The 18,654-nt window shown below is 35.8% G+C and overlaps 1 long non-coding RNA gene across 1 annotated transcript in view; it reads left to right on the top strand.

Moving 5' to 3' along the window:
* LOC130603521 (uncharacterized) overlaps window positions 1-7,922 on the top strand; it is a 29,130-nt gene extending 21,208 nt beyond the window's left edge. Inside the window, exon 2 of the long non-coding RNA XR_008973205.1 lies at window positions 6,091-7,922. This is a non-coding gene — a long non-coding RNA (uncharacterized LOC130603521). The remainder of the gene's footprint in view (window positions 1-6,090) is intronic.
* The last annotated feature ends 10,732 nt before the right edge of the window (window positions 7,923-18,654 follow it).

Below are 18,654 nucleotides of genomic sequence, written 5' to 3'. Positions count from 1 at the left end.
ATCACATATTGGAAACCTATCCAAGTAATACAGACATTATGTTAATCCCAAGATACTATTGCATATCCCTTTTTGAAATCTGTATAAATACTCTGTAAGCACTTATCCCATCATATGCACAATGAGGTCACTATATTGAAGTGTGCCCACTTCAGCATCCGGTCCTTCTCAGAAGTCTCAGAGTAAAACACCATACACAAATGCATTATATTTTAGGCTTTTATCCTACAAGAAGGCCCACATAGGTGGGACCCAAACTGCATTTTAATAATGAACTAAATCTGTTTACCCAATTTCTCAGCCTCTGAGGGGGAATGAATCTTGCCTACCGCATGTTACCTCCACTGGGCAGAATAGGGGTACAGAATCTGAACCCTGTAATATTTTCAGATATTTTTTCTATACTTTCAATTACCATTTTTCTTTGCTGTCTCTTCAACCACCTTTTTAAGTAACTGCTCTGATTTGTAAACAGTGGTCTCAGATTTCCTTTTATTCAGTATTACTCTATTGAAAGAGAAAAATTGGAAGTTGAACACATTTGAAAAAAAAAATATCTAGTGTTTCCTTAAAAGTTTCACTTATTTCAGGCTATTTTAGCAAAAGTATACTAAGCAGATAACTAGGCTCTCTCTCATATAGCATGACATGTTCTAAACTTTCTTTCCTTTTAATTTTATCTTGCATAATGGCAAGCTTAAAGTTCCCATTTCCAGTTCTGTTTTTTTTTCTCCTATTTCATACTTCACTAAACATTTATTCACAGTGGAATCTTGTTCCCATTCTATTGCAGTGTTATTGCTGAACCAGATTTCTGCTGCTACTCTTCAAACTCTACATTTCTGTCAGTGACTTTCACAGTATGTTTACCCTTTTTCTGGTCACTTTATTAAACTGGAAGTATTGTACATTCAGAAAGTCACTATTTTAGTTCAAAAAGTTCATTCTTTATTTTAGATCTAGTACCTTTTTTTTTTTCCTTATCGCTATCAGATCCAGGAGTGAATTAACTCTTATTATTTTTCCTGGTTTGAAGTTATCTTACAAAAATATCCTGCTTATTTTGACAGATTTCTCGCATTTAATTCACATTCCTCTTTCACAGCTTTTCACGTTTATTTTCATATACAAAGCAATATGTGGGTGTATAATATACATATAATGTGTGTATATATATCATAATCATGGAGATACTCATAATCCTAAACAAAGTTGAATGAAACAAACCTTTAATACAATCTTCATTGATTCTGCATCTTCTTTTCATTCGTGAAATTACTTCTGTGTTTGCCAGCCACATGAATCGCAGAACCTGCAAGCATGGTGGTTGTTTTATAAATTATGCTTCCCTCACCTTATCTTCGTAATAAAGCAACAGATAGTTATATTCTATTTATGTCTTAGCCAGACTTGTTTGTAATGCGATCAAAGAACATTTCATGGAATTTGTAGTGGTGCTTTTCCTCTCAAGACCACATGTACCTAAGCTGTGTTTTTGAAAAGAAAGATCTAATTTGTCACTATTATTTCCAGTAGGACTTCATAGATGAAGTATGTTTTCACATCTCAGTGTAGCAATACTCACTCAACTTTCTTTTCCTCTTGCAAGTGTTTCCCTGTGGTTACACTTACTCATTTGCTGAAAAATCTTTCCTGTTTTGTTAGTATTTCCAGCTATGCTTTCCTCACTGCTCTTCATATATTTAAAAAAACAGACCTTTAAACTGATTGTTTTAACTAAGACATTATCACCCCAAAATTGCAAATCAAACATATACAAACTTGAGTGTAAAAATAATGTTCTCTTCAAACAACAACTTTTAGATTAGTAGTCCTATTAAACAAGCAACAGTTTTCTAACCTAACAAGCAATATCAATACAGTACTCGCAAAACCAAATTTTCTAGAACTATGCTTATTCAAATCAGTTTGATGTACTTCCTTCATACAATAATATGGCATTGTTAGAATTTTATTATTTCTCATTCTGAGTAATACCTTATTCCATAACTACTTTACTATAAAATGAATACAAGTATTAAGTAAGGGACTATTTCAGGATCTGCACTCTATTATACAGTCAACAGGACACATCTTCAGAAAGCAGTGGTGAGTTAACTTTTGTTTTACATAGTTTTTAATATTCCTTCTTTTGTTATGGATCATTTTCATGTAGATAATTTTTATAAAATTAGTTGCAGTTGATTCATTCTAACATAAAACTTACTGCTACTACCGTGCAACACACTCATCGTCAGTGTAACTGGTTTAGAGATTCCAAATTTCCTCTGCTTTCTAATCCTTGTCTGTAACGTCATCCTCATACTCAGTAAATTAATCTGACAAATAAGGTGGTTTTTAATAGGCTCAAAATTATGCAAAGTCCTGCTCATAACGACACTAGTTAAAAACTTTTAGGCACTATAAATTACATTCTCAGCCACACCTCAAATAATTTTCTAGTAACTTGCTATTATTACTGTTATTGCAAATTACTGTAGGTATCAGAAGAGTCCTCAGAATCGTATTTTTCACATCTAAATTGAAAAGTTCTGAACTTCACTATTTAAGTTTTATCATGTACTTGGAATTCCTTTTATTGCAATCCAAAGAATTCAGATTATCTATAGAACATTTACTATAGCTAATATGTAGGTAACTACTCTTCAGTAAGCATTATCTTTTATTTAATATTTCTGCTATAACAAAGCATGATGTGCAGAATTTCTCCTGACTTTATGGATGTCAATATTTTAGTTGTTTGGGTTTCGGTTTGGTTTGGTTTGTTGGTTCAGATTTTTTGTTTTTGTTTTGTTTTGTTTTACTTTAACTGCTTATATTACTTTCAATACAAAGCATTCTTTCCATTAGCATTTCTCTTTATCTGCAAAAAAATCGAAAACCTTCTGCCATACTATTCATGACTGCAACATGTTTGCTTTCATTCAGATGGTCTTTTTAAGTTAGCATTCCTATATTGAACAAGTACCGTTAAGTCCACATTTTTACAGGAATGTTTATCTCTATCCATAATTATTATTATTCCATTGATGTAGGAGGCAAGGTACTCTGATTCTATGAAGGCATGTGTGTCATAAAAAACTTAGAATGCTGTCACTGTATTGTTAAGTTTCTCATCTGGTTTACTGAAAGTGCTAAAATAGCAGATCCATCCAGTGTCTAGAAGTAAATATATTCTTGAATATATACAGTCATGCTTAAGGCAGTACTTTAGGCAAACAGATGCACAAATGAGAGAAAAATGGATCAGTATTGAATCATAAGTTAGGAGAGTTCAGTGCAGAAAGGAACTGGAAATTTAGGTTAACAAAAGGAGCAAAAAAAAAAAAAAAAGGGAGAAGACACAGAACTCAAGAGAAGGAGAGGACTTTAACAGGTATAAATCAAGAAAATATTATCATAGGGAGGAAGAGAATAATTTCATATTTTAATAAGTTAGACTTTACCAGTACACAACTTTGTAAGTCTATCTCACTTTTTGTGAGCCATGTAGCACTCAATTTTTAAAATAAAGACTAATGCTATATTTTGTTAAATGTCTTTAATACGGATTTTATATTCTTCACATTTGATTTTACATTTCTACAAACACCTTTAAATTATAAGTACGTTAGGAAACCAGCACATTTTATATGAAGATGGAAGAACAATACTTCTTTACTATTCAAAACCATTAAAAATTCCATGAGTGCCATGTTCTTCTTTTTCTATGTCTTCACTACAGTACTATCTCTCACAGAAAATACGGGTATCAGCATCAAAGGAAAGGTTCAGCAATCTTCCATATCAGAAGTTAGGACAATACTCTCAACATGGAAGGCAGGATGGTCAGAGAGGTAGCAAGCGAAAAGCTTCAGAAGGAATGGTAGCTAAAAAGAGTCAGGAAAAAGAAAAAAAGAAAAAGAAAAGGAAATATAAGATAACAAATTGAAAAGATCAGGAAACAACAAAATACACAGGAAATAGCAACAATTGTGCTTATTCATTTTAGAAACAGTACAGAAGAACACTGACAGAAAAGGTGAGGAATAAGGCAGCCATTCTTAAAGAGTTCTTCAGAGAAGACCTAGTATGGTATGAAATGCTCTGTTATTCCTCTCTTAAGGTGACATGCCACTCTTAACTTTTAGTTTGAGCTAGTCAATTCAAAATAGGATTCCTGTGAAGTCAGTAGACTGAAACAGGCACCTCCAGAGGGCGATTCATCCCATCCTAAGGTCTGAATCTTAGACTCTGAATCATGTATTTGAAATGTAATTAATTTTGTGATGTTCACTAGGTATTTGTGAACCTAGCAGTATATATTTAAGCTTAATTCTATGGATAACAACATGTGTATTAAAATAATATGAGAAACAATATATTTTCAAATTCCTTTACTCTGAACAAAGCAAATTTACTAATGACTTTCATCTGCATAGAATAATATGCAGATATTTTTTATTACTGAACATTACTCATGTTCACTATACTGAGCACAAAAATTAAGTCTGACCCATAAAAAAGAAAGCTTGCTTTTCTATTAGGACTAATTAGGTAATCCTGGGACTTTATCTGCTGTAAGTAAAAATTAAAGCTCAACGTCACTAGGATTCTCTATTACCAGCATTAAGACCTGATACACGCAATATCACATTTAACTCATACTTACAATAGCACTGCTGATATTGCAATAATTTGTTACTAAATACAGTAAATACTGTTGTGAAAAAAATCCACTGAAATCCTCTGTCATGGTCATTGACACTTATAACGGTTGTTTTAAAAGAACTATAATTAAATACAAGAGTCATGGGTGAAGGGCTGGTTTCAAAGTCCATAAATAGCCCAGTCTCTGTTCAGGAAGCTTCAGTATGGAGAAGGCCTATGGGGACAACCTGTTCATACCACCTTCACCAGCTTGCCAGCCCAGACACAAAACCAAGACTCTGCTCTTACAGAACTGCAATACGAAAGCTTAAATAACCAGAGAAGAGGATGGAAAAGGGACGCTTTCATCCTGGGCACTGATGTGGGGCTGGAATATACACCAAAGGGACAGTTCACAATCTGCACTCCCTTGTTAGTATGAAAAGTCTGACAGAAATAATCCTGGGACTCTGCAATTCATACCTCACTGGAGACCTATGCGTACAATAGTCTTCCACTAATGACTATTTCAGAATACAGTCATCCTGATACTGCCTATTACATGAGGACAACACAGAGTTGCCAGTTACAATGCAATTAAAGACATCTTTAAAATCTAAAATCTAAATATCACACTTGAAATGTGATTTTGTACTGAAGAATTTACATAATCTAAACAATTCCAGAGTCATGTAACAAAATAGTGTAACACTAACGCAAAACAGCAAGGTCTAATTATAAAGTATGGCACGAAGCCGCTGTTTAGAAGTTCAAAAAGTTGTATCTGTATTTAATTTCATTTTCATTTTAGAGGGACCATAAAGAGGACAGCTATGTCAGTTTCTGAGTATTCATATATTCACTGGGTGCTCTTAAAAACTGTTGCCCAGTGAGTGATGCACACTGGACAGGAAAGGGAACCCTATCAGACAGCAATTTATAGCTTAATTCTTATGCAGATCTCTCTATTAGCAGAAATTCATACACCCCCTTCCAAAAAGTACACACTACCTCATTTGTGAATTGGCACCATAAGGCCTCTCCTTGCTCTACCCATTTTCACTCTTTCAGTCCCCAGAATGAGGATAGAAATGGGGCAGCTTTAGAGGGGATACTACTCTGCTCTACATTGGCTCAGGGTTCAGTTACCTTGAAGTGTTGCTCAGGTGGAAAGTTAAGGCATCTTATATTCACCAAGTGAATATAAGAAAACAGGAGGTCCCTATCTCTGTATTTAAAAACAAGTTTTTAGCATGGTAATTCATGAAGACCAGTTATAGTTACTATGTAAATATTACTTGCTTAGTTTTAAGAGTACATAATTTCCCTAAACAGTTACTGCATTATAATACCATATATACTCCTGGGTATCATACATGAACAAATTATTTAATTTAAACATTTCTTTCCCATTTCCTAATTTATTTTCTCTTATTACAGCTTATGGATAAAATCCACACACTGATGTCTAACCTGTAATGAAAGCTGATGTAAGTAATCCATTGTTTTACAGCTGTATTTGCTGATAAATTAATTGACTTTACCTAGTTCTGTAGAATAATGGTTAACAGTTTTGATTTTCAATTTCAGCATTATTACAATTAAGTTTTGCATGCAAATTTTGCCACTCTTAAGGGTTACTGCCAGCATACCTGCCAGTGCCCTGCCCCAAATCGTACTGAATAGAATTAACAGAAATATATGTAAAAAACTGGCTTTGATTTTTTGATGTCCAACAGTAGGGTTTTTAAGAGCTAACATTGGGTAGTCCTCTTTTTCAATGCATTTTGTGACTCAGATTAGCTCTGAGTGTCAATTTAAAGCCTTCTTTAGAAGCAAAAATGCACAGAGAGTAAAATACAGCTCAGCAGAGCAGTTATGTCAGAAAGGTGAAGTCTCAGACTGTTTTCCATGCAAGCATAAAGGATGATACATGTCTGAGTACTAAACACAAACTACTAATGTAAATACTTACCTGACTCTTCCCTTCTCACCCTGTTATTTCTCCTATGCTCGTTACATTGTTTTTCATCTTTCCCTTCCTTCTGCAAAGGAAAAGAATTTCCTCTTCTCTGTTTAAGTTTCTTCCTTTCACATCTGCTTTTTCCTACCCACCTGCACAATTTCTGAAATTCCCAAATTTAAAAGGGCTATGGATCCAATCCTGGGGTGAAATACCAAGTCCTGAAGTTTTTAGAATGGCTGAAGATCAGTGACTTGAATTTTAAATTTTTGTGTTCTCTCATTTTCAACAATGATATAAAATCACCAGAATAAAGTTTAGCAATGAAAACATATTTAGATAACTGTAATCTTAGAATGAGATCACCATTCTGTGAAGAGCTCTGCTCATACAGCAAAACATGATTTTTACCAATTTGGAAGTATATTATTATCTCTGATACTTTATGCTTAGCTGTTATGAGAAGCCCACGTACACTTTTCTCCTTTAGTAGCCATTTTAAGTGATGCACTGAATGCTTCAACAAATGAAATGATTCATGTCTTTAAATACTTTACAACCAGCTCGTGATAAGATATTTAGGAGATAAAAATAGTTAAAGTTAAGCCTAGCATATTGTATATAAATGTAAATATTTTTTTCTCCTGTAGCAGTTCATAAACAACATTTATTACTTGTATCCATGACATACATTTTTAGATGCCAGCTCTTCTAAACACAGAATCCATCTTCACAAGATTTTTTTCCAAGTAACTTAATAGCCATTATATCAGATGTTGTTTCACACATAGTATCAACATTTGATGTTTTACTGACATGATAACAGAAAGTCAGCCTAGTATAAGTTACTTTGTAGAGGATAGTGGCAAAACTTCAAGGCATTACCTCTCAGGAATCAAGAACTCCTGCGATCTTGAAAGATAAAATGATATATGACAAGAAAAAAAGAGTAGAGTCAGTTTTTAGGGATCAACATTGACTAACTGAAAGAGGGATCTCTATATCCACTGTAAAAATCTGCCTAAGAAGGAAGCACCAAAATAGTTTACCATTAAAATGCACCCTCTAACAAATGAAGTATGCTTTATTTTATTACTCTTATGGTGATTTTGCTGCCTAACCTGTCTGTATTGTTAGATGCTGAGAGACTTACTAATTAATAACTGGATCTGAAACTTTTACAGAAATGATGCTTCTGCCTAGCTGAGTTTAGTCAAGGACATAAGTATGCAATCATGTATTAAGAAGGAAAGCTTAAATAAAAGCTTAAGGCTTATGAAAAGCTCTGTGGCAAAAAATAAAAAATAAAAATGCTGCATTAAAAAAAAACACCCTTGCATTTAGGGTTGCCCTAAGACACTGGCTTTCAGTCTTTCTGCAGACTCTTTAGTCTTTGTGAACAACTTCTAAGGGAGTGCAAAATAATAATAAAGCAAAGCAATCGTCCAGTGATTCAACTGGTGATTCAACTTATCACCAGTAGGTGCAATCACCCACTGATTAGTTAATTTATTTTTAGGAAGGTCACAGATCACAGAAAAAGGCAAATCAAAGGGACCATGCTTTAGAAATCTGAGCTTTCTTTCTGCTGTTTAGCAAGACAAGCATTATCCAAAATAATTCATCATCATCTGGAAAAAAACACATTCTAATGAGTACTACACAGAAAGGGTAAAAAAAGAAAAAAAAAAAAAAAGAAAAGAAAATACCAGTTCACCTATGATCAGCAGATTTCAAATGACAGGACGTGTTCCCCTTGGAGAATATGCAAAGTGTATATTGGAAAGGAGAGACATTTTGCACCCAGCACTTTCACAGCATCGCACTCGAATCCCTTTTACCTCAGCACTCATGAGGCGGCACCTCAAATACTTTGTTCAGTTTTGGGCCCTTCACTACGAGAGATATATTGAGGTGCTGGAGCAGGTCCAAAGACAGGCAACAGAGTTGGTGAAGTGGCTGAGAGGACTGGCGTTGTTTAGCATGGAGAAAAGGAGGTTCAGGGGACACCTTACTGCTCTCTACAACTATTTGAAAGGACATTGTAGTGAAGTAGGTGTCAGTCTCTTCTCCCAAGTAGTAAATGGCAGGACAACAGAAAACGGCCTCAAGTTTTGCCAGGGGAGGTTTAGATTGGATATAAGGAAGAATGTCTTCATCAAAAGGGTTGTCAAGCATCGAACCAGGCTGCCCAGAGTGTTGAAAAGACGTGTAAATGTGGCATTTTGGAACATGGTTTAGTGGTGCACTTGGTAGTGTTAGGTTTGTGGTTGGCCTTGATGATCTTAAGAGGCCTTTCCAACCTAAATGGTTCTGTGATTCTATTCTGTGATTCATTTGTCTGCCTGCACGTGCCGTGGAGAACCCATAGGCTAGAGACAGAAAAAAATGTAGTGGAACAGAAGAGAGGCTTTAGATGGGGGGGATTTCTGGGACCATTTGTACTTTTGTGTGTAACTGTTCACACAGTAAACAGGAAAGTAGGTTTTCCAATTAAAAGGGTCATGTGCAGGAACTGGAGAAGAAGCTGGGGTTCCGGAAGACACAGGGAAGGGTGTAGCTAGGGCAAGTATAGCATGAGCTAGATTCAGCTAGAGAGCTTTAGCCATGTTATGTTGTTAAGTGACTTCCAACTAACCCTAATATGTTTATCCAATTGTGACCTCTCCAGCTCTTACAGAAACTCTGTTCTGACTCCTGAATTCTTCATTCACAACACACTCATCTCTCTCCTACCTATACACCCATCACTGCTTCTCTATGCATGTGCCTTGCATAGGCACATGAATCTCTCCCTCCTGTCACTTGCAAATGACACAAGAAATAACCTTTTTCCTTACTACAGCAGAAGGCACTCTCTCCTCCGTTACATGGTCTTTTCTGATACAAGGCAAAGATTCCCCTCCATCTCATATTCTGCTAGCAGCTTAAGCCTGAGCAAAGACAATTTCAGAATCATACAAGTTAGCAACAGGTATTCAGCAAGATAACATAAAAACATCCGCAAATGTTTTCCATTACATTTTCCATATGTATCAAAACACGTAAGAAACACAGAACAAAAAGTTTACACAGAGCCTGCCAACTTTCTTTAGTTCCTTTTAAAGCACTATTGCCAGTAACATTTGTTTCCAGTATTTTGTTTGAATTCCATAAAATACACTACAGTACTATTAGATTAGACAAACTGGTTTCAAGATAAACATATTTATACCATTTGAATTAGGCTTATAATTTGGCATTTCTCTAATTTGACATCATCATAATTCCTAACATAAAGAAGTGCAGAATGCTGGAAAAGACAAAATCTTCACAATTTAGTTATGGATGTGCTTGCATTGTACTCAAGACAATGGGAAGTAACCTATGTCAAGAGCAAGAAAAAGCACTGATAATAGAAATACTATATGAGTTTGGAAAAGTTTCACTAAGAAAAAAAAGTAGTAAGAGGCCTGATATGAGGATAAAGAAGATTTCTACAACATAAAATTACCATTCAGGGAGCTGACATAAAATAAAAGAAGTTGGTCAAACAGAATTGGGATTTCATTTAAAAATAATAAACAGATATTGTAATTAGACATGCTAATACTTGAAAGGAAAGTTTATGTTAATAATGACAGAACAGAAAATGTAAAAATCTCTTTTTCTGGTGATAAGAAACCAGGTATTAATTCAAAGACATATATGTTTTAAACTAGTGGAGTTGACAAGTTTAATCTTTACCTGCAGAGGACCTAAGACTTGAAAAACTATACTCCTCACAAAACTGAAACCACTATGCATGAGTATTTATGAATATAAAAAGTAGGTGTAGCAAATACTTTTAGTGATACTTAAGAACAACAAAATGATTGATAACCCCACAATCCTGTTTCTGGGGAGGGCCTGGTGGGGACAGAAGTGTTAATGCTACCAGACTGCTCTTCCGGCTCCTTTCTGGGAACCTCTTGCTGTTGCTGGTGGAGAGCCATGCAACCTATCTAAAGCTAAGAAAGCAGGGGGTGCTCTTTACCTTTTCACACACTCCAGAACAGTGGTTCCCATATTTCTGGAACAACAGATCGTTACCAGCCCTTAGCATTTTTCAAAACGTATCACACACCCATCTGATCAAGCTTTTAACTGGAAACACTATTTAAAACACTGTTAGCTATGGTTTAGGCAAGCAGCTGTTCAACTTACCACAGCCTTGTAGTCCACCAGGGGTTTGTGGGCCACAGCTTGGAAACCATTCCAGCTGTTTCAAAGGCACAATGATGTCTTCTACTCCATCCCTCCCTCCAGACCTTCTGGTTGCTGTGTGAAACATTTCTACTTCTTTATCTGGTTCTTCCTGGGATTAATTTTATGGCCTACTACTGTGTTTAGCCTTCTGAAGTAGTAGCAAACTGGCATTCTTCATTGCCCACATTTCTGCAAACAACAGAAGTGAAATTGATCTATCTGCCCATCTATAATATTGCCACTGCCAGAAAAAGAACAAACAGAAGCTGAGGATAGAAAAATACCTGCAGAGCATTTTACATTTGATTAATGACTGAAAAGTTATCACTTATCACTGAGGAATACTACCTTTTATTTACAGAAAAGCAGTAATTCTGCACAGGTTGGATTTTGGCCAGAGCTGGTTCAGGTCAAGTGGAGTTTTCAAGACCAGGTTGGGTTTTGTGCACTTGAAAAGATCTATCCACAAAACTATGGCAGATAAAACTGGTGCTAAACAGCCTTTTGTCATCTTAAAGATCCCTGAATTAAATAAAACAGTGGCCAAAGGCCCCTTATTATTCTATTATGAGAAACAGGGAGTTACAGTTCTCTATTAAACACATGTATCCATAGTTTTAGAGACCTTTCTCATGTCACTTACTCCTCAGTCAACATTACTCCAAACTGAGGAATCCTGATCCATTTCCTGTCCCTGCAGAAGAGCGATGCCATATCTCTTAGTCAACCTTTTCTATATCACGTACAGTTCTCATCAAAGTTCAAAACTGACCGTTATGCCTGTGCCACTTCTCTGTCTCAAATACCATTTGCTAGCCACTTTTTGATAGCATCAAATACATTCAGAGTAATTTTAGGAAATTAGCAGGAGCTGCTAAAAATCCATGCAAACACCAGTGAGATGGATTGAGACCTGGCATCTCACAGCAGCCAAGTACCACCTTTCAGTTTAATGGTGATATTCCACCCTTGTTCTTCAGGGCTGTGAAATCCTGAGAAATGGGGAGAAAGAATCTTTAGCTTGCAGCCCCTGCTGTGGTTAGAAAGAACAGCTACAAATCCCTGCCATCTTGAGTGGCAGTACTGGTCACAGCCTGCTGAGCTCACAGCTACGGGGTGATAGCTCCTGTAATCCAACAGCCACTGCCTCTCTCTGCTGATAGATACGACTGAACAGCAGGGTCAATGATATCTGACCTTTGTGACAACCCTGGCTCCTAGATCACCACAGGTCCTGCTGTGAGATCCTTCTGCAGCTCTTCAGGGTCAACATTAGGTCTGACTCCAACTGAATATTTTCCTTTTATCATTGGCAATCTTTATTGCTGCACTTTTTCAGACCATTTAGGAACAGGTAGACCGGCAAAGGTGCCAGTGGAAATCTCTGTGAGGAGGCATTGTTAAAACTGCCCATTAGTTTCTATATTGTTCCTCATTTTGTAACAATTTACTAATCCACAAATAATTTCAAGTAACTCAATACTTCATTTTGGTAACAGTCTTTGGTTATGGAGCTTTCTTAAAACTTTTGTGTCACCCTTTCCTGTGTATCTGTTGTCTTCTTCAAAAAAATAGCAAAGCTCTAAGACAAAACTACCTTGTACAAAAGCAAAGATCATGGCTGCCTACTACACCTATTCATGTCTCTAATAATTATATTCTTTATCACATTCACTGGCATTTTGTCTTTCATGGTAGTCAGACTTGGTCCATTAGTCCACAATCATCCCTAGACCCCTTTTTAAAACTAGTGTCACATTTGTTACTTTCCATTCCTCTGTTATGAATGCTAACTTGTTTGACTATACAACACAGTTCATGGCTTGCCAATTTCATTTCTTAATTTCTCTAGGACTACTGAACGAACAACATGTAATTTGGCAAACTGTTCATATTTATTTAATCAATTTGTTAAAAAAATCTTTTATTGATATTTCAAATCTGAAATATTCCCTGTAAAGAACAGCTTTCATGTGGCCATGTTCCTAATCTCCCTGTAATAAGCCTTGTCAGTGCAAAGAGTTCATTTGTTTCTTTCTGCAATGGCTTTGTCATAAAATATTACTCCCCACCACTAGCAACATTTACACTTGAAAAATAAATCAGTTTTGGCTTTTAGGATGTTAACCTGTTGCATTTCAAAACCTTTCTGTTCTGTCTTATAATAGCTCTACATTTAACTTGCCAGAACTGTGCTCTTTTCTGCTTTGCTTGCTTGGATTTCACTTTTTGAAAAACCTCTGCTTATTTCTAGTCACTTCCATTACTGTTCAGTTGTGTTGGACAATTCATATTCATTTGGGCTGGAATCAGAATGCAAAGTCCCCGTGTCACTTTTAATATTTATTTGGATTGTTATGTTCATAATTCCTTTTTAAACAATACTGTACTTAATTGTTATTTATTTAATTCTGCAAGTATGAGAAACTTGAGTATGATGCATATCACTACTGAATGGCTCTTCTATAGTCACTTCTTGTGTGCTAATCTAGGCTAAATCCAGGGCTCTCCGGGCTCTTCTGAATTTTCTACCTGCTTTGCTCAAAATGTAGTTCTTGATGATACCTAAAAATACAGCCTGTGCATGATGGCCTAATGTGGCCTAATGTTAAGTTTATCCAGTCTATATATAGATAACCAAGAACTCTGTTATGATCAAGCTTTCAGGTTGAATAGCCTCTCCAGTCCCCAACAGCATTTCATAGTCACTGTCTCCATTCCATCAACTATTGCAGAGCTCTTACTAGGCTTTTCCTATGCAGATAAAGAATCATTTGTAATTATGTTTTGTGGTTTATTCTGATAAAATTAACTTATTTGACTGTATTGTCTTTGGTATATATATTGCCATTTGTCTGCATAGTCCAATCTACCATCTCTGTATCAGCTAGGCACTAAGCATTCTATCATCTCTGTACAATTTATAAACTGACATTTCAGCATCCCTTTGAAAAAAGGGATACATGCAGATCAACTGCCAAAAACAGGGTGACATACCTGGGGCATTCCTTATGGAATTCATGCTTACCACTCTTCTGAAGAATCATTAACACATGGAAGACACAATGGAAACAGAGCACTACAAGACAGCAATGTACCAAGATATCAAATTAGAACTAGCGTAGGTTCCTTCTCAACAGAGATCAGACAGCATTTGACCAATGGTATAGCTGGAACAACTGCTTGTGGTTATTCAAGATTTCTGTACCAAGAGATGCTGTGTCAGGAAGGGAATGCATTAAGGACCAGAAGGATGCTATGGAAGTATAAGGAGACCTTTAACCTTTTGCAGACACTTCAGAACTCTGTAATATTTGCATTTAGTTCCTTCTTTTAGAAGGAAGAGTCTGCTCTGACTGCTGTGGAGAAGAGAGGGATGCTTCAGGACACAATGCCAGCAGCTATTGACTTGGGTTTGACAGTTCAGAAGGCAACTCACTTCTTCCATTTGTGAGGCCTCTAGCTGGAGCACCTTCTTTCTGCATTAAATATGATGTGACATTAGGCACAGCAGAATCCAACAGCTACATTGCAGTATCCAGTGTGTATTTATTATCATTTATTTGTATTACCATAAACCTTTGGAGGACTCACCCTGACAAAGACTCACCCTGACCCACTTCTCATACAACTTACGGCAGAATATAAATGCAGTGACACAGTACTACCGTGATAAGCATTGGCATTAATATGCCTGCAATATAACTGCTATCTAGGTAGATTGTTTCAAGCTTCATCATACATAAAACTTACAAGAAAATAGTTAGATAGTGAACAGTTTTGTTTATGAAGAAGCCGACTAATATGAGAGGCAGCTGAGGAAAAAATATCCAGTGTGGTTTAATAATTTAATGACTGAATGATGAAAGCTGGTATCATATGTTGATCAAAACTAGAGTCAACCTCTTGATACTGAAGGAGAAGTATCAGGTAGAAGTAGTCTTGATGGGCCTTAAAAATAAAGACAGATAGCTTATCTTTATTGCTTTAAACTGAAGGAGGAAATTGAAAATACCAAAGAAGTTTGGAAACTGATATTTACAGTAGAGTAGCACTTTGACTAGGTAATGAGCAAGGCAAGAATGCATTTTTCAAGGCAAAAGATTTTCTAATAAAGACATAATACGTGGACAACCTAGATGTAAAATGTAGGTGTCTGACAGAGAAGAAAGAACATCCTTAAAGGGCTGGAGTAAGATTCCCAAAACTCAGATATAACCTAGGTTTGATGACAGCGGGGTGGTGTCATTCATACAGGATGCAAAGAGGTTTTATAAGGCCCTCAACCTAAATATGAAAAAACCTACTAACAAAAGACCAATAGTTCTAACTGGAAATAAAGAGCTGAGGGCACAACTGAAGAAAATTCTCATGCATTAGATGTGCTTAGGAGTGGAAAAGAAGATGGGAGGAGGTACGTGGAACACATAAAACATTGTTTTTCCTATAAATACTGCGAAATGAGAAAATTCTTTCATGTCACATTTATTACTAATACATTACAGCTATCTAAGCTACCACGTTTTGACTTTCAAGGGCTGAAGAAAAACAGTGTTTGAGATGTTATAATATGATGGGTGCCTCATTCAACATAAACAAAACATGCCACATCCATCTTGAAGACAGGACAGTCACAATACAAGCCAAGTGCAAACAGCAGCAGAGAAAAAAACCTCATCACTTAAACTTACAACTAACATGCATAATGCTCAGGCATGTTCCTTTGCTCTTCCTTCTTAGTGCACAGAACCAGGGCTATCACCTTAGTTTGCCACTAAAAGAAACTTTACTCTCTATTGTTGTAGCTTGGTATTCCAGCTCTTCAAGTATTCCCAAGCCCAGTTTAGCAAATGCTCACTCCCTCCAAAACACCAACTCCTCCTTTTGGTATCTGCTTTCTCACTGTTCTAGTTTCAGTCATCTATGGCATGAGTTAAACCAAAGACACAATCAGATCAAGTGCTCAACAATGGGGGTAAGCAGCAGCGAGTAGTGGAGAGCTGGTTACAGCAGAAGACAATTCAGAGTTCCTTTTCTTCCAAATAGTATTCGTAGCAGCACTACTGCAGGCAGAACAGAACTGACATTCTCTCTCTCAAAGTACTGGGAAGTTGCCATCACAGGAAAGAGAAGCAGTCACACCTAGGTGATCTGCCTCTCAGTGGTGACAAGTGAAAAAAATAGATACGCATGAAATATCCAGGGGATTCCTCATACCCCAGTCACTAGTGTGTCATCTTTTTCCCACTTCTTCTCTAAAACTAGATCTATTCTGAGGCACTTCTTTTGATCTGGTTTGGGGTGGGGCAGGCACAGCTAGAGGGTCATACTTTTTTTTTTTTTTTTTGCCATCAGCTAATCTTTCTCTCCTTTTCTTTTAGTACAAGTAATAATAAATATGCCCAATGGAATTAAAACGTGAAAACAGTAAACCACTGGGTCTAACCTTTTTAAAAACAAAAAAATGCTGGTCAAGATTTTTTTATGCAAAATTAAACATCCAATGTTCTCAAATCTTTATTTCATTTTATATTGCAAAATCGCTACAGAATCACTGTTCAGTTATAAGCTAGAACTTTGAAAATTCCCATCCCCTAACAAACATAATGAAATTGTGTTTTGAGCTATTGAACATGATACATTCCAGTATCATTAAGTTCTCTGTTTGAACAAGAAATAAGGCTTCTGCTTAGCACAAATTGTAGTTTAGCATACGTAACTCATTGTCCTCAGTTCTTAGTTGTAACTGTCATCTTGAATCCCTGGTTTATACAGCTGATTCACAACTACTCACTTTCTTCAAAGCCCGTATACTCCCCTTCAACAGAAAAAAAAAATTACAAAAAACCCAACTTACTGGAAGTTTTAAACTTAAATCTATCACCAATTCAGTGCAATGAGAAATACCACTAGCTACACATTTAATTTTCCTTTCAGGCATATTTTTGCCATTCATTTTCTGGGGTTTTTTGTTTGCTTCAGTTTTTAAATTGGACTTTTCTAGTCTGCTTTTGATCTGAGTTTATAATTTCTCCTTTGGTCTTGCTCTTTCTTCATTATTTTCACTTCATGCTGCTCTTGTGTCAAGCGAAAATAAAAATACAAAAATAAAAAAAAAAAAAGACAAACCCCAGCCAACGAAGCAACCAAAAAAACCCACAAGAAAATCCTGTCCTCAGTCTTTACTCTCCAATTACTACCTGTGTCCTTGCTCCATGGGAAAGAATCTAATTGTCCTTACATATATATCCTCTAGACCTTTACAGCCCTTAATAATTATTCACAAATTCAGTAACATTTCCAGTTCTTCCATTTTCAGATACTAAGACCCCATTGAAATCATTCTTGTATTTGAATACCAGAAATGAAATACAGCATCATAAAAAAGGGCATGGAGTTTATAATACTCCTTTTGTTATACAGGGAAAACACCTACATGTAGCTTTTGCTCATTTGTATGTAAAAATAGGAGTCATAGCAATGACTGTACCCATAGCTACAGGAAAAGAACTTCCTCCTTAATCCAAGCATAGATATTTATAGTTATTTTGGGTGAATCCACTGACATATGGTATGGGTAACTATTATTGATTAAGCACAAAGTACTTAGATACAATAAAATATGTTGTTCCTGCCTAAAACTAAAGCTAATCAGCATGCATGATCAAATTCACTCTTTAATATGAGCTCAGTTTAGTTTAATTTTACCAAGTTACATTGACACAAGTACGAATGTATATTTATTAACATTTCAATATTCAACTCTGCAAGACATTTATGTTAGTAAATCCATTTGCAATATCTACACAGATATTGGTGGTATAAACAGTTTTTATAGATCTATAAATTTCAGAAAGTTTATGGGTAAAAATACAGAGCAGGACTCCAGGTTCACACGGCGAATTACCCAAGAATAATGAAATCCTTAATGGATATATTGCATATTTTCTAAAAAGAACTGAAGTCAGTTGACATAAGTCAAACCCCTTGATTCATCTTTTTATCATTGTTAGTTTGTCAACATCAGTAAAGACTAACTATTGAAAAATTCAATCATTTCAATGTACTTACAGCTGAATTTTTTCATCATGTGACCAATTATCCACAAAGTCTCAGTGCCATTAAGAAGTTTTGAGGAATATAGTATTTGTTACTGCCAAAAAAAAAAAATAATTAAAAGAATGCATGTAAATTACATTCATCTTCTGACTAGAAACATTTTATGATTTTTTTATATCTAAAGTACATTTGGGGGAAAAACAGGACTTACATTATCCCAAAAGGCAGGTTCCAGCACTATCAATGATACACTGACAGAATTCACAGTAAGGAGTCACAGTAGAGTCCTGATCTTGCAACTGAACTTTCACAAAAAGAACCCTGCACTATTGCAGAATCTCCTGAATTTCAATAGAGCCCTACCCACACATAATCAATTACAGAGTCCGCCTATGTGGGAGCAACAACAGGGAGAACAGGACCTGCTCCTCCACACACCTGCAAAAATATCAGGATAAAAAGAAAAAAGAAATTAGTAACATGCAGCAAAGCCTACTGATAGCTTGTTTTATTACAGCGTTTAGCACATAATAAAGAAGCTCCATACACCTTTAAGTTGCATATTACAGGAATTTCTAACTCCTTCTTTAAAGAACGTCTGCTTAAAATTGCTTATGGTTTCACATGTAGTGACAGCACATTATGGGAGCATCTACTGATATGTATCTGAAACATACATTTTTAATCATTTTCTAGAAATTTATTATCCTATTTTCTTTGGTCCATGATGCATATCACTTTTTAGTGCTTAAGCT

The sequence above is a fragment of the Pezoporus wallicus genome, unplaced genomic scaffold (genome assembly GCF_028554395.1).
Source record: "Pezoporus wallicus isolate ANWC-B61680 ecotype Strahan unplaced genomic scaffold, APGP_CSIRO_Pwel_v1 contig_5183, whole genome shotgun sequence".
NCBI lineage: Eukaryota > Metazoa > Chordata > Aves > Psittaciformes > Psittacidae > Pezoporus > Pezoporus wallicus.
Note: the sequence above shows the minus strand (reverse complement) of the source record. Positions and strands in the feature narration are given on the sequence as shown.